Source organism: Gracilinanus agilis, chromosome 4, assembly GCF_016433145.1.
Source record: "Gracilinanus agilis isolate LMUSP501 chromosome 4, AgileGrace, whole genome shotgun sequence".
NCBI lineage: Eukaryota > Metazoa > Chordata > Mammalia > Didelphimorphia > Didelphidae > Gracilinanus > Gracilinanus agilis.
In genome coordinates, this window is record NC_058133.1 from 157,284,516 (window position 1) to 157,308,733 (window position 24,218).

Sequence of the window (24,218 nt, forward strand, 5' to 3'; positions counted from 1 at the left end):
CACTGAGCCGAACGCATAGGAAGTGTTTAGTAAATAATAGTTTTGGTTTGGATGAAGAATATGGATGTGGGCTTTGTAATTAGAATTTTGTACCCCTAGACTTCATTTCCCAGAATTCCTCTTTCATCCTCATAGTTGCAGTCTTATGTTTTGTAGATAAAGGTTTCTGTAATTCCACACTCTCTCTCTCTTCTCCCCCTTCCGTGGTCCTGGAAACTGCTCTTTGCTCAGTCTATACTTTCCTCTACTTCAAGTGATTATTAATAAATCTTATAAAATATAATACTTGGAGTTAGTGGATGTTAATTTTTAATTTTACAGGGCATTTGCTTAATCTGCATGGGACTTAGAAAATAGTTTTACAATAAATTATAGCACCACCTACCACCCACTACCACCACCACCACCACCACCACCACCATCACCATGATAAATAAAAAAGAAAAGAAAATCACCACGTTAAAAAAAAATCCTTGCCTTCTGTCTTAGTATCAGTTCTAAAACAGAAGAGACAAGGGCTAGCAATGGGGATTAAGTGACTTGTCCAGGGTCACACGGTTAGGAGATATCTGAGGCCAGATTTGAACCAAGACCCTCCCAACTCTAGACCTAGGGCTCTATACATTGTGCTACCTGGCTGCCCCAATTGACTGAACTTGAAACAGACTCTCCTGATTATTTGGCTCATAGTGGGAATTGGAAAAAAAGAACTTTGGGCTTTAATTTTTAAAGCACCTCCAAGAATAAGAACAATGAAGCTCTCTGTTGAGGTGGTCTGAATATAACAGAGCCCTCCCAAGGGCTCTGGTTTTCATCTTCACCTCTATCATTGAGATGTTAGTATGTGACTTAGTCAAAGGTCACCACCTTGGAGTCTGCAACTCTGAAGTATAGTGTATGCCCCCACCTTGCTGTGTCCTAGGAAGCCCTGGGAGGAGTGGCTGAACCGAATAGTCCCATCACCTGATTTAAAGTGACTCAAGAGATGATGAACCTCAAGACAGAGATGGGCAGCTAGCTAATAATAGTGGCTAGGGAGTCACAGAGACCTGAATTCAAATTTGACTTCAGACACCTACTAGCTGTATGACAAGTTGCTTAACCCCTGTTTGCTCCAGATTCCTCATCTGTAAAATGGATCTAATAGCAGCCTGTCTTTCAGGGTGGTTGTGAAGTTCAAATGAGATAATAATTATAAAGTGGTACATAGTACAATATAAATATTAGCTGTTTATTATTTTTTTAGAAATTATTATTATTATTATTAAAAAGGGCATCCCAAAAATCAGTATAGTTTAAAGCTTTAGTATCTTAAAACTTTTGGGCCCCTCTGCATATGTATGGATAAGAATGTGAATATGTACATATATAGATACACACATATACATCTCAATATACACATACACATATATACATATGTGTGTGTATACATTTACATATATATGAGGTTACATATATCCTAAACAAACCCTTGGTCTTCTTGAACAAAGAAACAAAATGGGGGTGGTTCTAGGAAATAGAAAAAGATAGAGAGGCTTTTACCGAAAGAAATTTGTTAACTTAAATGTTTATTAAATTGAGGTGAGTTGAAACTGTTCTGGGGGGCATTTTTCCATTTATTAAAGGAAACTTCCTTATAATAACTAACTATAATTTGAAAGGCAATGACGTCCACTGGATAGGCCTTGGCACCAGGAAATCCTGACTTCTTCATGACCATCGACAAGGAAAGACTTATTTCTCAGTGTCCCAAGGCATGTCACAAAGACATGAAATTGTAAATAGCAGTTGTTGATCAAGTTTCCCCACCAGAATTCTCCCACTCCAATTGAATTGTGATCAGGAGCCCCCAACCCCAATCTTACCTAGAGAAGCAAATTCTAGGTAATGAAGCCAGGGTGCCGCCAATTTGGGTAGAGATCCCTTAGGGTTATCCAGAGGACTTAGAGAATAGAAGAAAAGAGGCTGGGCAGAGAGTCAGTGCGGGAGGTTAGCAAAGGTCATCCTGGGCCTTCCTTGTCCTGCTGTGTTTGGTTTTGGCCAGATTGCCTTGATAGAGGTATCTTTTTCCCACACCCCATGGAGCTCCTCCCAAGACGGAAAGCAGACCCAGAGACAGGCAGCACAGTAGGGGGGACAGTTTGTAAATTAAAGCAAGGCTAAAAGATTATGGGAACCTTCTCTCTTTACCACTCCATTAATGACTTCGCTATCACACAGGCAAAGTCCTTGAGGCAGTGTTTCCAACTTGAGCCAGCAGAAAAAAGTAGGGCTGAAAGGTTGCTGCTCCCTGTGTGGGGTTAAGGCTATTCACCAGGGGCTTTGTGAATGGTACAGCACTAGATAATAAATAATTAAGACCCAACTAAAATTCTATGTTTTCTAGGAGGTCTTTCTCAGCCCCTCTAATTCTTGTACCTTCTCTTTGTTATTTCTAATTTTTCCTATATAAGAGCAAGCTTTTATGATTTGTTTGCATGTCATTTGCCCTCTTAAATTGTAAGCTCCTTGAAGGCTGGGGTTGTCTTTTGGCTTTTTCTTTTTTTTAAATCCCCAGCTTAGTACCAGGCACATAGTAGATGCTTAATAAATGTTTATAGTTTGATCAACTGAGAAATATGGAAAAGACACTGGTAGACTGGCTCTTTTCTCCAAAAACAAGGAGGCACAATTCCCTGATCAGATCTAAAACATGTCAAATATTACAAGTTCTTAGATGGATCAATCACTCAATAAGCATCTATTAAGCCTTTACTATATGTCAGGTCCTTTCCTAAGAGGTGGGATAAAACAGTCCCTGTCCTAAAGGAGCTCCCATTCTAATAGAGAGACAGCATCTATGTATATATGTACATCTAAGATACCTGTGGAGTTGATGGAAAGAAGTGTTCAAGCGATTTTTCTTTGTTGGTTTATTTGATCATTTTCAGTCTTGCTGGACTAAATCAACTGGATGATCTCTATGGCATGTCATTGTGTGACACAGCCTCGGTGCAGTGTGATGCATGTGTGTTGTGACACTGGCATGCCATTGAGTGACACAGACATGTCATTACATGACACAGGCTGGTTTTGTGGCACAGGTATATTGTTGTATGATGGAGGTCACCTCACTTGCTGGGATGCAGGCATGCTGTTGCATGCTGGAAGAATTTAATTACATGACATGGTGATGGTACTGCACCATATAGGCATATCCTCATGTGACACATGTACCATTTTGTCATGCATACATGTTGTCATGTGTCATTTCATGGCACAGGTGACTGTGACCCCTCATAGCAGGGGTCGGCAACCTTTTTGGCCGTGAGATCCATAAACGCCACATTTTTTAAAATGTAATTTCGTGAGAGCCGTACAGTGCTCACAGTGCCGCTCCTGTAACAGGGCCTGAAAAAAAATTGACTTTATGGCTCCTGCAGAAAGAGCCATATCTGGCCCTCAAAAGAGCCAGATATGGCTCGAGAGCCATACGTTGTGGACCCCTGCCTCATAGGGTTTTCTTGGCAAAGATATTGGAGGAGGAGGTTGCCATTTTTTTTTTCTCCAGCTCATTTTACAGATGAGGACACTGAGGCCAACAGGGTGAAGTGGCTTGCCTAGATTCACATTTCTAGTAAGTGTCTGAGGCCAGATCTGAACCTCTGCTTTTTCTGACTCCAGGTCTGGCACTCTATCCTATCTGTCCTGGGTCAAGGGATGGGCACTAGCAAATGGGCATGGGTAACTGAGGCAACAGCTGAAGACCTCCTACAGAAGGTGATATTTAAGCTGATTCTTGAAGGAAGCCAGAGATTCTCCAGGTCTGAAGATTCCTCCAGGATTCATATTTTATGGAAATTTCTGACCATCTCTAGAATACTCTTGAAAGAGAATGGGGATGTAACATACACATCCTCCATTTTAGAGATGAAAGGGAATTAGAGATCATGGCTTCAGAATTGAGGAGCCAAAGTGACAAAGGTAAAGAATGAACACTGCTTCTCCAGATCATATACCACATTTGTGGCAAGGTGAGGACTGAAAGGCAGCTCTTTTGACTTCTAACCTACCCCGCTGCCTCAGTTCCAAGTTCTGCCCTATCACCACCATTGGGATCGGGGATTTCAGAACATGAGACAAAAGAAAGAGAATACAACTTCAAAGGTCAGAACTCCTTCCTGTGTATTCCTCTTGGGGGCAACGAATGTCAGCTGAGAAATAAAAATAAACCAGGAGGCAAATCACCCAACATGTGACCCTAGGAACTGACCTTCAATCCAAGATCACTAGATTTTTACTTAGAGTTGGAAGGGAGCTCCTCATTTAGCAGATGAAGAGACTGAGTCATCAAGAGATGGGAGATTTGCTCTGGATCACACAGATAATATGTATCAGAATCCAGTTGTTATGACTCTGAATTCAGTACCTTCTTTACTCCTCAACTTTCACCCTACTCCCCTGTCACTGATTTCCTTGTGCCCCTCCCTATGTCACTGGTGCTGAGGCAGTTGGTGGGAAGGGGAAGGAGCTATGACTGTTTATTCCTAATTAGCTGCTTGCAGGCATTTGAAAGCCATCGGCTCACATTGGTGCTGCTATTTATAGGCAAATAAGGGTGAGTTGGGTGGATGGGTAGAGATTAATAATACTAACTAATAGTTGTATAGCATTTTAAGATTTATAAATATTTTTTAAACATTTATTAATATTAATTTTTAACCTGTTTACATACTTTATGCCCCTACTTTCCCCGATTTATAAATATTTTATAGGAATTACCTTAGAGGAACAATGTGATACAGAAGTGTGCTAGACAGGTAGCTAGATGGCACAGTGGCTGGGGTGCTGCTGGATTCAGAGAGGCTCATCTCTCGGAGTTCAAATCTGACCTCAGACCCTTACTAGTTGTGTGACCCTGGGCAAGTCACTTATACCTATTTGCCTCAGTTTCCTCATTTATAAAATGAGCTGGAGAAGGAAATGGCAAATCACTCCAGTATCTTTGCTAAGAAAATACCCAAATGAGGTCAGGAAGAGTTAGGGATGACTGAAAACGACTGAACAACATGTGCTATATGCATTAAACTAGAGCTACATTAAACTAGAGCTACACAGAAAGTCAAAGGACTTTTTGTAGTCTAATGGGGGAGACAACATGCAAACAACCAGTGGTATATTGGTAAATGTTTACTAAAAAATCCAGCAGATCCCTTCAAAATATACGGACAAAATATAAGCAGGATAAATTGGAGATAGTTATCAGACGGAAGGCATTAGCATTAAGAGGAATCGGGAAAGATTTCCTGCAGAAGATAGAATTGTTAACTGCAACCTGAAGGAAACCAGGGAAGCCAGGAGGTACAAGTGTAGAAAGAAAGTATTCCATACTGGACGGACAGCCAGAGGAAATGCCCAGTAAAAAGACAGACTATCTTATTCAAGAAAACAGCAAAGAACCTAGTATCCCTGGATCTTATAGTATGTGGAGAGAAATAAGACCTAAGAAGACTGGAAAGATTAGGAGGGGGACTGGTTATGAAGACCTTTGAACACCAGACGAGAGTTTTATAGAAGACAGAGAAATATTAGTCAATAGCTAACATTTATAGAGCACTTGCTATGTGCTAATTACTTTATAGTTATTACGTCATTTGATCCTTACAAGAACCCTGGGAGGTGGTTTCTATTATTATCCCCATTTTACTGATGAGAAAACTGAGACAGAGATTAACTGATTTGTCCAGGGGTCTCACTAATAAGTGCTGAAGACCAGATTTGAATCTGAGTCTTCCTGACTCAAGGTCCTGTATCGCCTAGCTGCTGAAATGAAATCAGAAAGACCTGGATTGGAACCTTGCTTTAATATTGATTAAATTGGTGCTGCTATTTATAGGTAATGAGTAAATGGGGATTAGTCTCCTAAGCTCTGAGCTTCAGTTTTCTCATCTGTAAAATAGTGATAATATCTACACCTACTTCACAGTGTTATTGTAAGGCTCAAATGTGATGTATGTAAAGTGTTTTGCAGCCTTAAAGTGCTACTTAAATGCAGGCTATCTCCTCTTTTGCACAGAAACCCTATAGGGCAGGTGTTAGCTCTTAGTATTATTATTCCTGTTTTACAGAGAGGCAGACTGAGGCTTAGGAAGCCAACTTGTTGATGGTCCTACAACTAGTAAATGTCAAAGATAGAACTAGATCCCTAAGTCTCTCTTGATTCAAAATCCACTACTCTTTACGATCACCATGGTCTCTGTCCATTCTATTGATAAACCATACTTTTATTGAAAGTTTGTGGGTAGAGAGCCTTAGAAATAGGCAGCCAAACTCTGGAGCTGCCCCTTCCCCTTTCTCAAAGGCAGTATTCTTGCACTCAGTGCCTCTGTGCTTATATCCAACCTTAGGATATGCCCAGTTGGAGAGGAAAAGAAGAAAGTGAGAAAGTTTAGCAAAGTTCCTCCTCTCTCTTTCTCCAGCCCCCAAAGAAATAACTTATGAAAACATCTGGGGAAGCTGGTACTCCCCAGATGTTCCTTTTAACAGAGCACTTAGCTTGTTTATATTTTGCCCAGTACTGGAATCATGACAGATTATTTTTGTTGCAAGTTCTCAACAACATTTTGTAGGTGGTCTCATAGAGGAAAGCAAATGTTTAAAGCTTTTCTCCTTCTTGGCCCTGATTGTTTATGTGGGGAGAGTTGGTACCAGTTGCTTCTGATAAGGAGAAAAAGCACTAGGCAGGAGTGTAAATAATGACAGCCATGTCTATGATGAGTGTCCTTTTTACAGGGAATGTTCACATAGAGCATGGAGCATACTTCCAGAATGAGCCTGCACTGCTTTTTCTTTTCTGAATGGAGTATATGAGGAAATGAAGGGATCTGGGCATTCCAGTATACTCTAGTATAGTGTGGCGTTAGATACGTGTTATATATGTATATGAAGAACTCTATATATGTTATAGACTCATATATGTGAATAGCTTAATTACGTACTTCATATATGGTACTCACTTAATATATACCTATATTTACGATGATTTTATTAAAGTTGTAAGTCATAACAAAGTTAATAAATAAGAATAAATCAATTATGTAAGTAATAATAATAATAATTAACATTTATATGGCCATTAAAGTTTGCAAAGACTTACATGAAAGGCAGTGTGGAGTAGTAGCTATGGGGCCAGTCTTTAAGTCGAGAAGATATTCTTGGGTTCAAGATCTGACTTTAACACATACAGTCCTAACTATGGACAATCAACAAACTACCGAATGTCTCTTTGCACAAGTCCAATCTCTAATTTTAAGCTACTTAGTTTAAAGCTTAAAAACTTACTTAAGCTCCTTAGTTTAAAATCTTAGAGACTGGAGTTGTGCAAAGAGAAGTTGGGTAGTTTGTGGGTTCAAAGAAAGTTCCATGCCTCAGTGAAATTACAATCATTGATGTCATTTGAATCTGACAGCAACCCTGTGAGTTAATATTATTCCTGCTTCAAAGAAAGATATTATCATGTCCATTTTAAAGATGAGAAAACATGTTCAGAAAAATTTTGGCTTGCCTCTAGTCACATATAATATCAGAGGCCAGATTATTGAACCTAAGTCTTCCTGACTTTAAGGCTAGAACTTTATCTACTATTCTAGGATATCCCAGAATATTCTCATTTCCTTATTATAGATACTTTGGGAAGAATGTTGTATACATTTGTGTGTTATATATAATATGTATTTATTTTTTCTTCATCCCTCCCTCCCTCCCTCCCTTCCTTCCTTCCTTCCTTCCTTCCTTCCTTCCTTCCTTCCTTCCTCTTCCTTCCTTCCCCTCCCCTTCTCTTCCATTCCTTCCTGCCTTCCTGCTTTCTTCCCCCCCTCCCCCACCCCTTACTTTCTGTCTTTGTAACAATTCTAAGACAGAAGGGCAAGGGCTAGGCAATTGGGGTTAAGTGACTTGCCCAGGATCACACAGCTAGGAAGTATCTGAGGTCAAATATGAATCCAGGCCCTCCTGACTTTAGACTTGTCTTTTTATCCACTGAGCCACCTGACTGCTCCTATAATATACATTTTAATTCAATTTAAATCTACAAACAGTTTATGACATTCAAGTCTCTGAGGTTGTAAACATATAGATATGACACAGAGCCCTCTCTTTGATTCTTCATAACCTAATAGGAAGGAAATGACATGTGCTTAAATAACCATAAAATAAGGGGAATTGTGAAAAATGTGAAGCAAAAATCTAGACAAAGTGGTCTGAGAAATGTGAGGAGGGTGAGATCACTTTCAGTTGCTGATTATGTTGGTTGGTGGAATGGGGCCTGGTATCAGTGAAAGGAGGATACATGGAAAAGATGGCATCTGATTTGTTCCTAGAAGACAAGGAGAAACTTCAACAGACAGAAATGGGGAAGAGGGAGAAGGGTTAGGACTTATGAGCCACTTAAAAAATAATATTTTATATTTTTGAATCACATGTAAAAATAGTTTTTAGCATTCATTTAAATTTTTTTTTGAGTTCTACTGTTGGAGTTGGAAAGCAGATAAAAGCATATGGTTTTACACTTGTTTATTTGGGTCTATGTTTTGGGGTTTTGGTTTTATAAGATTATTCACTTACAAAAATGAACAATATAGAAATATGCTTTGTATGATAATATACATGTAACCCAGATTGAATTGCTTGCCAGCTCTGGGAAAGGGAAGGGGAACAATTTAGTTCAAACAACTTTGGAAGACTTATGTAGAAACTTGTTATTACTTGTAATTGTTAAAAACATTTTAATAATTGAGTTCTAAATTATCTCCCTCTCTTTCCTCCCCCTCCCTGAAATGGCAAGCAATTTAATATAGGTTACATATATGAAGCCATGCAAAACATATTTCCATATTAGTCATGTTGTAAAAGAAAACACAAACCAAAAAAAAAATCCAAACAAGAAAAATAAAGTTAAGAAAAAGTGTGCTTTGATCTGTATTCAGACTCCATCAGTTTTTTTCTCTGGAGGTGGATGGAATTTTTCATCTTATTCCTTGGGAATTGTCACATGTCATTGTATGGCTCAGAATAGCTAAGGCATTCATAATTGATCTTTGTACAATATTGCTGTTAATGTGAATGTTCTCTTGGTCCAGTTCACTTCACTTTGTATCACTTCATATAAGTCTTCCCAGGTTTTCCTGAAATCAGCCTGCTCATCATTTCTTAGAGTATAATAGTACTCCATCACAATCATATCCCATAGCTGATTTAGCCATTCCCCAGCTGATGGTCATCCCCTCAGTTTCCAATTCTTTGTTTCCTATGTGGGTCACTTTTAGCAAAAGCAAGGAGTTGGGAGAGCAAGAGATAAGAGCAAGAGAACGGGGAGGTGTGTGTGGGGGACATCAGTGTCCCCACCTGAATATAGTACTCTAAATGTGGTTTAAATAAGGCAAAATACAGAGGAATCACCATTTCCTTGTTCCTGGATGTTATATTTCTCACAAAGCAGCTTAATATCACATTATAATAAATACTAATAATCAATTCTAAGTATTGGTTCCAAGGCAGAAGATCAATAAAAGCTAGGCAAGTGAGGTCAAGTGACTTGCCCAGGGTCACACATATGTCTGAGGTCAGATTTCAAGCCAGGATTTCTATCTACTGAGCTACCTAGCTGCCTATATAGTTCTTTTTTCAGGCATATGGGAGGAAGATCTGAACTCCTTTAAATATATTTAAACAACATTTATGTAGGACATTAAAAAAACAACTTTATATGACTCAGCTGAAATTTAATGTGTATATAGTATATATAGTGGGGATCTAAATTTATGTTTTACCATTTTGCTAGCTAATTTTTTAACATTTGTTGAATAATAATCTTTCTCTATTTTAATCTCTAAATTTAATCAAATATTTTAAATGTATTTACTTTTATTTTGAGAGGATTCTGATTTTATTTCATTAGTTCTTTTTCTATTCCTTAAGGAAGTTTTTTTAAAACCTTTACCTTCTATCTTAGTATCAGTTCTAAGTCAGAAGAGCAACAAGGGCTAGGCAATTGGAGTTAAGTAATTTGCCCAGGGTCACACAGCTAGGAAGTATCTGAGGGCAGGTTTGAACCCAGGACCTCCCCCATCTCTAGGTCTGGCTTTCTATCCACTGTGCCATCTAGTGGCCCCTTTTTCTTTTTAAAAAAATATACTCAGTGCCATATAGTCCTGATTAGGGTTACTTTATAATATATGCTTAAATTCTGAGATGGTGCTTATATCCAAGGAAAGATGAAGGAAATTCTCTTCAGTTGAAGTAATTAGCAAAATGCCATGCCAAGATGCTATTATTAGGTACAACCATTTTTACTGAATTATTTAGTCAAGAGAATTAGACTAGTAATGAAAAAGCTATGATGAATTTGAAAGGAATGAAAGTCACTATAGGAAATGGAGTGATTCTGTTGTGTAATTAGAAATCTTGAACCCTTGGACTCCATCTCCCAGAATCCTTTTCCTTTCATCCATGTTGCATCCTTACATAATGTTTATAAGTTTGCTGGAAGCCTGCCCTCTTGGGCTCTTCTCTCAGGACCATGGCTGGGTTAGCTCTCTCTTTTCTCTAGCTTTTTATTTTTCTTTTACTTCAAATTATTATTAATAAATCTTGTTAAATATAATACTTAGAGATGTTGTATATTAAATTTTAAGCTTATATTGTACAAGAAGTGTATTTAGATTGACTGAAGAGATTTGGTCATGCCCTATGTGTATTATATCAAGTAGAAGAACTGTTTCATAACCCAGCATTCAAACATTAGGACAGCAGTTCCAGGCAAGACCCTGAGAGGGATTAGTTTGGGTGGGTGGGTAGATGGGAAAGATGAGAAGAGAAAAATCTCTGTCTTTCCTCCAAGTTCCCTTAACCAGAAGATAATCTTGTGAACTTGGAAAGACTGAGGATTTAGACTTCTCTTCAGTATCCTAACAACAATCCTGTAATAGCTATAGTAGTATCTATATCAGGAAAAGAGAACACTCAAAGGAAAGGACTCTTCAAGGATTCCAGAAGAAACCTACATCATATCTAAGGAGAACTTCATGAAAGGGAGAAAAAGACTTCAAGCAAAAGGTCTTTGGTTGTGAACTACTGCCTTTGTCACATCTTAGGCTCTAAGCTTGAAATTACTTTCCCCCCGAATTCCTAATTTATGGAAGAGTACAGACTCAGGTTTTTTTTTTTTTTTAAATGAGGAGAGCTGTAATGAGTGTCCTTAATATGTTGTTGTTCAGTTGTTCAGTTGTGTCTGACTCTTTGTGATGCCATTTGAGATTTTCCTGGCAAAGATATTGGATTGGCATTGCCATTTCCTTACCCTACCACCTTAGGAAAAACCCATTCTGAAGACTAAATCTGGCTAGCTAATTGCTATCAGTTGATAATGTAGGGCACATACCAGTGGGGGCCTTTGTATAATACTAAAGAACCCTCCCTCCCATCTGAGGAATTTATCCTAGAATCCTATGTGCTAGGGACCCAACCTACCAGTGTTATGGTTTTGAGATAGTAGCTCCAGTTCATATAAATGTACTATATAGAGATGCATTGGTAATAATTGATATTTATGTCTTCCTGAAAGGTTAGCAGAGGATTCTATAACATCATCTCATCTGATGCTTACAACAGCTCTGTGAAGTGGGTACTGCATCTTTTATTACCCTTAATTTCACAGATGAGATGTAGAAAAGTTGTTACTTTCCCTTGATAATTTTCCCTCTAAGCATTAGAGGCAGAAATTGAAACCAGGTTTCCCTGATTTCATGTCAACATTGATTTCTCAGATATTCAGAAAACCCTCTACATGTTTTCCTTTGACAACATGGTGGTTCATCCATTATAATCCTCTTCCAATGCGTTCTCATGCAACAGAGACAATGTGGGGCTTTTGGAGGCTTATCGTAGGGAAGCTTGGTTAGAGGCCATTTAGTCCAGAGATTCTTCACACAAAACAAATTCAAGGAATTAAAGCAAGGATGATATACTTCAGAAAGAATAGAGGGGAAAGACAAGAGCATGCATAGTCACATAGGATTGAGGGGAACAATGTTTTCCTTCAGCCTGGAATTCCTGAGTATTTCCCTTTTTATTTTTGCATTTGTATCCAGCTTGCCACTGATAACCAGAGAAAGGGATAGGTTGGGGGTGGGCATAGTACAAATGCTCTGTGTGTTTGTGTTCCTTGGGTCATCTCTGTGGGCCACACGTTTTTGCTCCACAACCAAGACACAGATCACACTGAAAAAAGGAGGGTATTAAGCAATGATAACCTCTGTTCCCGATTGGGTCCAGGACCTAAATATCTGATTATACCAGTTTGTTCTTCTCATTGGGAAATAGAGATTCCACTGTGGGCACCAAAATTTAATGGGCAAAGCCTAGGGTTTAACATTTCCCATGTTGACCTGACATAAAGTTTGCTAAAATTTTGTTGTCTTTAAAACTGTAATGCATTTCATAATTTGTAGTAGTCTTAAGAGCCACAATTATAAATCATTGTGTGTAAGTGTGTGGTGGCCTGGGAGGCAGGAAGAAAGGAGGATTGAGGTATATAGGAATAATGGATGAGATTTAAGGAGTAAGTTCCAGGAAGTGTTTCATAAATGTTCTATTGTTATAACTCACCATCCTCTTGAGATTGCTATAAGGATCAAGTGAAATAATGAATGTAAAAGCACTTTGAAAAATTAAATGTGCTATATAAATGTGAAGCATATTCATCATAATCATTGTTATTAATTATGTAATTGGCCAAATGAGTCCTCAAAGTTGTGGAAGTCATCCCAGTATGAGAATAAAGGGAGAATGTTTGACTTTTGGTTCTATATTCATCAAGTGTTATATTCAGGTTGACAAACATTTATTTATTAAGCACTTACTATGTGCCAGTAAGTGTTCTAGTCACTGAAGATCCAAATTTGAAAAATGGCCATGGTCCCTAACCTGAAAAAGCTTACCATTTAACATGATAATAAACCATACATGAATAAGTATGATCACCTGTAGAGTGTGATAAAGGCAAAAATTACAATAGAAAATTTGAAGAGAAAGGGCAAGTTTAAAAGGAGAGATATTGATTTTATGTGGTACTAGTGAGAGGTCCTGAGAGAGATGTTCAAGCAGTCAGAAATGTGGAACTGGATCTTTGGGAAGAGATTATAACTAGAGATAGATAGATAGCTTTGTAAGTCAGCTACATGGAAGTGATCATTTAAGCCTTCGGAGTGAATGAGAGAATGTAGGAAGGAAAAAGAGTCAAAGCAAAATGATCTAAGAAAAGAACGTTGGAAAGTTGTCAGGTAGAAGAAGAACAAAGTAAGAATGCTGCTGAAATCAAAGAACATTAAAATTTTTTTTCAATTTTATTTTTCCTCAATTACATGTAATAACAAATTTCTACATAATTTTTTTTCAATTTATATGATCCAACCTATCTCCCTCCCTCCCTTCCCTTTCCCTTCCTGGTACAGTCAGGTGATTTGATCTGGGTTATACATATATTATCATACAATCATATTTCCATATTGTTCATTTTTGTGAGTAGTCTTACAAAACCAAAACCCCGAAACATAAACCCAAATAAACAACTGAAAAATCATATGCTTTCATTTGCATTCTGACTTCATTAGTTCTTTCTCTGGAGGTGGATAGCATTTTTTGTCATAAGTCCTTCAGAATTGTCCTGGATTATAGTTTTGCTGATAATAGCTAAGTGTATCACATTTGATCATTCCACAATATTGCTGTTACTGTGTGCAGTGTTTTCCTGGTTCTGCTTATTTCACTCAGCATCAGTCCATGAAGGTCTTTCCAGCTCTTTCTAAAATCATACCGTTCATCATTAGAAGGAGAATTTTTTAAGAAAGATAGAATGATCAACAATGCCAAGTGAAGCAGAAAGTCATATGGGATAAGTACTAACAACTTTGCAGTTATTTTCTTCCTCCCTCCCTCCCTTTTTTCTCTATCTGTCTGTCTGTCTGTCTGTCTTTCCTTCTTTCCTTTGTCTTCTGTATTGGTTCCAAGGCAGAAGAGTGGTATGGGCTAGGTAATGGGGTTCAAGTGACTTATCCAGGATCACACAGCTAGGAAGTATTTAAGGCCAAATTTGAATCCAGGTCTCTAGGTCTGATTCTCAATCCTCTGAGCTACCCAGGTCTCCCCCTTATAAACTATTGTTTATAAAAAGGGAATTTCAGAATTAAGAATCTTGTGGATTGAACAGTTTTAGGGACTGGTAATATCTAAAGGGAAATGAAAGGGAGTGGAGAGAAGGATCAATAGTTTAAGTGGGATGGCAAACTTAAGGGAATTTTTCAAGACAGGAAAGACTTTGAAATGTTTGTGAGTGGAGACAGAAGCCAGTGAAGAAGTGGAGATTGCTAGAAAGGATAATATCAAGGAGGAGAGACTAGAAGAGAGGTTGTCCTAGAGATCAATCATCAATAATTTACTAAACACCTACTATGTGTCAAGCGCTATCCCAGGTTCTGGGAATACACACACAAAGAACTGAAAGAATTCCTCCTCACAAGCATCTTATGCTCTAATAGAGGAGATGAAAGATACATATGTAGGAATAAATAGGAAAGGATTAAGTCATAAAGGAAATAGAAAGGTGTATTGTAGGGAGGATAACAAAGAACCAATCAGCACTGAGTAAGATGACTTCCATGTAGCAATTAAGGTCCAGCTAAAACTAAGTAGCATACCATTTTTGGTAGACACAGTATAATTTTGTGATTTTCTCTGGAAGTTCAGAAATAAGAGAAAATGTTGGAGTAATGTGAGGATTCTTCACGTTCCCCACAGCTAGAGATGAACAGAGTGGGAAACAGTGCAAAGACAAGGAAGTAAAAGACTCAGGGACAGAGGAGAGTGAACTTTTGAAATTGAAATGTCTGTCTATAGGGTCAAAGCTGTGGAGGGAGGGAAGTGGAAGTCCAAATAAGGATCACCAACTGGTAGAATGAGAGAAAATGGGTTTAGGAGGAATGAGATGGAGAAAAAGGAAGAAAGTAGAAGTCTATGAAAGGAGAAGGAGATTTCAGAATTCAGGAACTTATAGGTATAACAGTTTCAGGGGGTACATTTTAAGCATAATCACTCTTATGGGTGACTAAAGTAGAATGGGGGGCCAAAGTTGAAATTGAACATTGAACTGAAAGTTCAAGTCACTTTAAAGGTCATCGTAAATATTGATTCATCAAGGATGACAGCAGAGGTCCATTGTTCATGAAAATATTTTGTGTACTCAAAATTGGTATGGTCCAGTGGTGAAGGATAGAAACAATAGAATATCTTCATCCTTTTAGTTCAGGCGCTTTGACAAGAAATGCTCTTTTCCAAGATAGCATTTAATTTCCCCCCCCCCAAAACCTCAAATTCTTTTCTTTTAGCTTCTTTGGAGGTTCTGAGTTGTCTCAGTGTTAACTGCATTCAAAACAGGAGTGATTGCTAGAGATAGTAAATTGTAGCTTTTGTAGGCAGATTTGCCAAACCACAGACAGAAGATCAAATGCATTTTCTATCAGTTTGAATAAAAAAGTATCTCAAGGTTATTATTATATGTTGGTTTTGGTGGAATGTATTGGTCTGTGGTACTCTGAGGAAAGAGGAGGAAAGTTGGAGGGTGGGGAGGCTTTGAGAGTAATCACACTAAAAAGTAGGGAGAGAAATTTCAAGGGAAATATATAGAATATTGGAAAAAACTGGAGGAAGAATAGATAATTAGTCAAGAAACATTTATTAAACACCTATGATATGCCAGGCATTGTGCTAAATACTGGGAATACAAAAGATGGTAAAAGACAGTTCCTACTCTCAAGAAACACAGTCTATTGCAGGAGAACAATTTGCAAACAATTATGTAGAAACAAGATATATAGAGGATAAATTGGATATTACCAACAAAGGGAAGGCATATAGGAAGGGAGCACTAGATTTAAGGGAAATAGGAAAGAGTTCTGTAGAAGGTAGGATTTTTGGTGGGGCTTGAAGGAAGGCAGGAGGTTGGGATGAGGAAGGAAAACATTTCAGACATGGAGGGCAATCAGTGAAAAATCTTGGAGTCAAAAGGTGGAATGTTGTGTGCAAGGAAAAACAAGAAGACCAGTATTACTGGATTGAAGAGTATGGGGTAGGGTATAAAGTGTAAGAAGGCTGGAAAGGTGGGGCAGGTTAAGAAGGATTTTGAATGTCAGAGGATTTTCTCTTTGATCCTGAAAGCAATGGGGAGCCACTGGAAATTATGAAGTTGGGAGGTGCCATTTTCAGATCTGAGCTTTAGACAGAGCACTTTGACAATTGAATTGAAGATGGACTGGGGTGGGGAGAGATGTAATAGGGAGAACAATGAGGAGACTATTGTAATAGTCCAGGTATGATGTGATGAGAGTCTTCAACAAGGTAGAGGATTATCAGAGGAGAGAAGAAGGCATATAAGAAATGTTACAAAGGTAAAATTGATAGATTTTGGTAGAATATTGGATATAAGGGGGTGAGAGAGAGAGAAGACTTGAGGATCACACCTAAGTTTTGAATCTGGGTGCCTAGGAGTTGCTTAGGAGGAGGCCTAACAGGAAAGATAGTGAGTTCAGTTTTGAACATGTTGAGTTTAAGACATGTGGAGGATATTCCATTTCAAGATGCCCAAGAGGCAGTGAGGCTGGAGGTCAGAAGAGAGGTTAGGTCTGGATAAGAAGATTTAAGACTCCTTAGTATAGAGATGATCTTTGAATCCAGGAAGAAATTATATCATTCACTTTGTACCTGCCTCTCTGTTTTTGCACATAGTAGACACCTAATAAGTGTTAAAATAAATTCATTCTGCATCGATTGCTTCTACTGCATATATATGTCCATATATTGGGCATCTACTATATATTAGTCACTGTAGGAGATAAGGGACTAGACAAAATCTCTGACCTTGAGACAATCAAAACCTTGTAGGAAAACTAAAAACATATAAACAAATAATAGTAATTCAAAACAATTCAGTGAAGTGTCATAAGAGAGATACAAACAATGATGGGAGTTCAGAGGAGGAAGAGATTATTTTTGGCTGGAGGATCAGAGAATACAATAATATAAAAATATTTATTAAATACCTATTTGAGTGGAACTCTGTGCTAGGCTTTGAAGGGCATCTATGAAATTTAGATAAAATAAAGACTTTGCTTTCAAGAAGTTTTGTAAAGAGATAAGACATCAAGGAGCTATCTCTAATACATAAAATTGCAAAACTGAAGAATCACAAAAGAAAATACTATGTGAGATTTGAGGGAAGTGGGTTACCAACTAGAGTGATCAGAGAGGACTTTATGAAGATGGTGATATGAATTAAGATTTAAAGGATGAGTAGGGAATCAACAGATAAAGTTAAAAAAACAACTTCAAAAACTCATCTCTTTGCTTTGAAGTAGTCTACACATAAATCCTTCAGAATAATAAGACTCCACCTTAATATTAAGACTATCCAAGGTAATTCTGGCTGCTTTAGGGAAGAGGGACGGACATTTGACTTTACCTGTAATGGAGGAAGTATACATTGGAAAAAAAAGTTTAGAAGAATAATTAATTTCAGAAACCAAAGGACTGTTTGGATCTTTTTTTTAAAAAATTAGAATTTAGTAGAAAACTAATATGAACCATAGAACCATTTTGGCGAGGGGAGTTAATATAAAGGGAAACAATGGATTTGATTTGGACCCAAAAAGATGACTATAATTTTGAGAAGAAAGAAAGGCTGATAAAGGGGAAGGAACATTTCAGGTGGAAGAATAGCTTTAATATAGCATGTTTTTGTTTGCACTGTGTGTATTTTCTCTTCTCTGATAAAATGTAAGCTCTTTGAGAGCCAGGATTGTTTCATTTTTATCTTTGTATTAGCATTTTGCTTAGGGGAATACATGGCATGTGTGGGATATTCTGGGAGGACAAGCATCTCTGGTGTGAGGGTTTGCTGAGCCCTTTTCAGGGTCGCTCATCTACCTTTGGTGTACACCTCTCACCCAACTCTTACCTGTGACTCCAAGAAACTGTATGTAGCATGTACAGTGGCCACAGTATGGTAAAGCCATCTCAGCAGATGGGCTAAAAACAAGGTTGAAGGGCCTCAAACCTGTTGGTGAGTTAGCGGGGTGTCTACCCCAAGTATGGGAAGACTTTTCCTGGTGAGAATAATTTGTTCCAAAGGCCATGAAGACAGTTGAAACAGGTGCTTAGAGCAGAGTACTTAGAGTTTGGTCATACATCAAAGATGCCAAGGCCATCTACTGCATCCTGGGTCACCACCAGTTGTCCTGACTTTTGTCTTTTCCTTGGACTATGATGACTCTGGAAGAGAAACTGATGACTTTGTGCAATTCTGCCTCACTTAAATTCAATTCATGAAGAAGTCAAGATATCACCCCAGAAATGCCATTGGTTTTCTTTGAAAACGAAGGATCAACAACAGCAACAGTAGTGAGAGAGGGTAACCGATCATGAAGGATTTTGAATGCAAATATTTAATTTAATTAAAAATTATCCTATCCCCTAAAAAGGCCTTTTTCATTGTCTTTGGTACCAAATGAAGAGGAAGGAAAAAGAAAGAGAAGCAGAAATCTCCAGTTGGTTTTAAGTAAATAACAAATAATTTTTAATATACTGTATATCCTCATTTTAAATTTGTCATTCACCCCCCCCCCCCAGTGACTGCAGACCTCTTTGTCCCTCTTCTTTATTATGCGTTACCTTCTCAACATTTGCTTAGTTCTACTGATGCTGTTGTAGCACAATCTGTGGCTGCCTTGCTATGCTGTAGATCACACACACTCCTTGGCATACTCATTTCTCTAGTACTGAGTCTGATCCCCTCACTTCACCTCCTTAATCTTCACCAAGTACCTCTAGACCTTTTTCTTTTCACCTTTTCCCTCTAAATCCCAATGGAAACAAGAGAATTGGATTGACTCTTCCAGCTTGGAGGAAGATCAATCAGACGGAGAACAAAGCTGTGGGAACAAGCCTTATGGCATATACTTAGAAGATGTGACAGATCTCTGCAGTTGCTTGAGTTAAGTTCTTTAACATCTTGGGTTTCTAAAGATATTAGTCTTCTAGCATGAATCATAGAATCCTGAAACTGCAGAGTTGAATGAGTTCTCAGAATTCACTTAGACCAGTCCCTTTCCAAAGGCTAAATCCTTCTATGCTGTTCTCAATAAGTAGTCATTCAGCCTTTATGTGAAAACATTTGCAGACAGTTTTAATTTAGTGAAGAGAAATCTGCCACTATTTAACTCCTAGCCACTGGCTTTAGTTCTGTTCTCTAGGATCAAGCAGGATAGTCCTAACTGAAGTACCGTCTACAGGAAGATCTCCTGAACCCTTCCTGTCCCCCCATCCCCCACTTAATTCCAATGCTTTTCCTCTGTTAATGAGTTCCTATTTATCCTATATGTAACTTATTTTATATATACCTGTTTGTGTGTTGGCTCTCCCACTAGATTGAAAACTCCTGGAGGGCAAGGAACCAACTTTGACATCTTTTTATATTCCTAGTGCTTAGCACACAGTTCCTGGCACATAGAAGACACTTAATAAATGTTTATTTGTTGATCAATTTTCTTTTCTTTAGTCCAATAAAGAAAGAAGATGCAATAATTATTCACTGTGTTCATGGTGTGCTTAGCACAATGGTGGCTCTGTTTTAGGGAGATGCTGCTCAGGGTTACCTTTCTAAGGATCTTTGTTAAAAAACACTACTATTGCCCAAATTTCCCCTAAAGGGCTTACAAAGCCAATGAGGGGGAATTCAGGACTTGGGGGGTATCTGGGACTAATGTCCCAGAGATTGCTTTTTATAGTAATCCCAAATTGAACTATCATTGGTTAAAAGATAAGCAAAGGGAAATAATACAGGGTAAAGAGCACCTAGTCTGGAACAATAGAACCTAAATTCAAATGCCTCTGATACTACCTGAGTGACCTTTCACAAAACACACTAATTACCACCTAGGCCTCAGTTTCTTCTTCTGAAAAAAAGAAGAGTTTAGACTATATGGCTTCTGTGTTCCTTTCAGTTCTAGATCTATGACCCTATGAAAGCTTCCTCGAAGGAATGATAACCTTGGTGAAGTGCTGAAGTGGGCTGGAAGATGGTTCTCTGTGAGCAAGGTCACTTAAAGGGAATGGCAAAAGATGAGTCAGGAGGGCTTCAGTATAGTGTGTTGGAGGGCACTACTGCTCAGCTGCTATCATTTTCATCCTATTTCCGTTCTGGTGTCCTCCCACTCTCCTGTGGTTTCCACTTATATGCATTGGTAGAGGGGAATTGAATTCTTATCTAGGTGCAAAACTTATTTGAACAGCTGCATAACCCATAATTAGCCCAGAACCTCACACTATTGTAATCCTTAGAACAGAGACTCTCTCATGATACAAAGGGTCCAGGTACACTTTGAAAGATCACAGTCTTTTAGTTTTTATTCCATCTTCTTTACAAAAGGAAGTCTGGAGAAATCTGTTCGTTGTAATCTGCTCCTCCCAGGATTCTGAGACCCGTCCTCTACTTGTAAGCATCCTACTGCCATTCACACTAGTTACAGAAGAAAGTTTTGTGAAAAAGAGTGAGATAAAATTGAGAATATAGGATATAAGGTAGAGAATCTATATACAACTTTGGGACTAAAAACCATTCATTACTCTCCTGAATATACTTTTCTGACAGAAGCCCTTCCTTTTCTAGTTCTAGATGAGCTTGTTGCCTCTTGGTTTCTTCTAATTAGAAGATGATGAGGACAAGAGAAAAGGGGTTAGGGCTTTATATCTGTCTCTGTCTCCCTGACTTTGTCTCTTTCTCTTGTTCTTGACACTTTTCATGGCTCTGTAGCCTAGTTACATAGTCCCTAGTTTCTCATCCATTTGGGCTAATTCTCTATATAGGCCTCTGAACTTTTGAAACCACCCCCTCAATGCAAGATCAGGGCAAAACTATTTTGACTTTTTTCCTTCAGATCTTTCCCTTGTCTTCTCAAAGTAAACAATCACCATGCATACCTCTTGGGAGTGTACACACTTTATTTTCCCTGTTACTCAAAATGGAAAAGGAAGGGAAAGAAGAAAATATCCTAGTCCTCATTTACTATGAAGATTTTTAAACTTCTTCCCACTCTCTCCCTCCCACTGCCCACAGTGCAGCTAGATGGTACAGTAGATAGAGTACCAGGCCTGGAGTCAAGAAGGCTGGGTTCAAATCTGACCTCCTACTCTTACTAGTTGTGTGAACCTGGTCAAGTCACGTAACTTTGTTTGCCTCAGTGTCCTCAGCTTTAAAATGCATTAGAGAAGGGAATGACAAAACCACTTCAGTATTTTTGCTAAGAAAATACCAAATGGGATCATGGAGAGTCAGACAATACATAAATGGTTGGCTCACGGCAAGGAATGAACACAGACACCTTCACTACCAAAGCTGATTGCTCCAGCAGCACAAAAAGAAAGAGAAAAGGAAGAATTGATGAAAATAAGAGAGAAAGAAAATTATTATCTTCTATACTCCAGTAGGCCTTGTATCTCTCCTGGCTAATATCTATCAGTCCGTGAATGATCAGAAAATTAAATGGAATATGCCTGAATTTCATGGATTCCATGTGTTAAGAACAAAGTTTAACCATTGGATGACTCATGTACTCCATGATTTTCCTTACAATGTCTAGAGAAACTAAGGAAGGAAAGCTCCCTGACCACTGAATGGACCTCTAGTTTGGGAACTTATTGAGCGATAAGGAGAGAGGTCCCACAGGATGGACCAGGTATGGATGTTTAGAAAACTGTAAGGTTGGAGGAAACATCCATAGCCTCAAAAATCACAGATTCCTTTGGGCAATGAGTATCAAATGCCCATTTTCATGCATCTGTTCCTAACCCAATATTCAGTTTAATGTAAGTTGCAACACTCCTTAGCGTCTTTTAGAATCCAAGGCTTAGAGACTTTCTACCATTTGTAAATATGGATTTTTTGTGTCAACTGCTTCCTTATAAGGCTTTAAAAATACATCCAGTCTACTGATGAGTTAACAACCTCTACTGAGTACAATTAAATTAACAATTAGAATGTAAAAATAAAATTGGTGAACATGGGCACAATTTATTAACTTATAGATGCCAGTGGACTTTAGTCACATTAACTTTCAGGATATTTTCAAATAACATGAGAGAAGCCACAAACAGTAAGATTGGGCAAGTCCCTTAAATCCTCTGGGCCTCAATTTCTTCATCTATAGAGTAATGGAGTTAGACCAGATGGTCTCCAAGTTTTCTTCCAGCCCTAAAAATCTGTTGTCTATAAGTCTGGAGAATTCTTCTCCCTCCCCCCACCTCAGTTTATCCTGGGTGTGGAGAGGGACATGAAGAGCATGCTACTAGAAAACATTTCTTAGAGAAACTCTGGAATTCCTGGAAAACTGCTGTAATGGAGTTAAAACCAGAGTGGTGGGGGAAGGGCAGAGACAGAAAGACAGAGTCAGAGATAGAGAGACAGAGACAGAGAGACAAAATCCCCCTTTCAGGGTTGCTTCATTTGCTGGATGCATTTACTTAAAGCATATTATATTTCCTTTTCAGGGAAATGAAACTGGGCAGCTGATAAGGAGTGCATATGGATCTTTTCAATTTAATGTTTTGTTTACCCCAAGTGCTGGTTTTCCTGCAAAGTGTCATGTTTTAAATTACTCCTGTTTCCCCCTTAAACCAAACAGTAAACTCCTTTCCCATAGAGTGTGGGGGTTTTGCCTCAGTGGTGATTTCCCCCACCTCACTCAGATTATATGGTAAGGATCCTATTTCAATTCACATTTAGCTCAGATTTTTTGGCAGCTTCTCTGGGACTATCTGCTGGGCTATTTTTCTTTTTATTGTCATTTGTTACTTACCATTCTTTTAAAAATGGCGTGAACTTAATGCGTGGGCAAGTGGCCAGATAGACTACTCCTGGAATAATCCGGCTATGTTCCAGGATCCTCAGAGGGAAGAGACTGGTCTTTGGCTTTCTTTGAACACTCCTCTCAGTCAGTGCAGTGAAAGTTTGTTCATTTGATTTTTGAAAATGACACTGCTTGTCTACTTCTCTCATTATCAATCCTGGGAGGTAGAAGTCACTCCTTACCTTGCTAAACAATGGGTGCCTACTATTCTTCTCTTTATCTTTTCTTAGGTTGCTCAAATCAAATTTAGTGGGACAGAATAACTCTGAATTTCAATTTCTGTTTGATGACATAACCATTCTTTTCCCCCTTTCCCCAATAATATCCCTTGGTGTTATAGTTTGTACCTCACTTGGGACTCCTTTTCTCCTTCCTTTCTCCTTCTCTTTTTCTCTCTTCTCTTTTGGTGAGAAGTGTACTTGCTTGTTAAACCACAGTTTTTATATTTCTTAAAGTTCAACTCTCAATCACTCAGTCAACAACCATTTATGAAGTGCCTACTATGTGCCAGCCATTGTTCTAGCTACTAAGGCCAGAAAGACAAAAATGAAATAGCCTCTGCCTTCAGGGAGATTACTTTCCATCAGGAAGGCAATGTGTAGATAATTAAGGATATACAAAACAAATACAAGAAGGCACTTTGTTAAGAAATTTTATGCTTCATCTCACCTTTCTGATTGGTCCTTCATTCCCCTGCTTTATCCATCTCCTCTCTGATTTCTTAGTTTTTCTTAAATTGGACCCCTTTCTTCTTCCTAATCATTACAGTTCCTATCCTGTGGAGTGATTAATTGCCCAAGGGGGCCTGTAAACAAAAACCACTCCCTTTGTTCAGTACTGGTGTGTCTGAGGTCTGATTGCTTGAGTCCACTCTTATTTGTGAACTGGGGAGAATCAGGATGATTTATTGAAAGTACAGGCACCACAATACTGATTAGCAATAATGATCAAGATTTGACCAGCTCCCAGAAGGGATAGTATAGGTGCACCCTCTCCAAAGCCAGAAAAATGAACATGAGCTCATACATAGGCTTTTTGTATTTAGATAACAGCCAGCTGCAGCCCCTTCAGGACCAGTGTATCTGGAATCCGGATTTAGGTGCTAGGCACTAATTGCAAGACGAGAGGTCCTTGTCTAGAGAAAGAAGATTTGGATGGTTCGAGGAAGGCAGATTACTCTGCAAAGACATTATTTATGGATTTTACATTTGGGCCTTTTCCCCAGCAACCTCA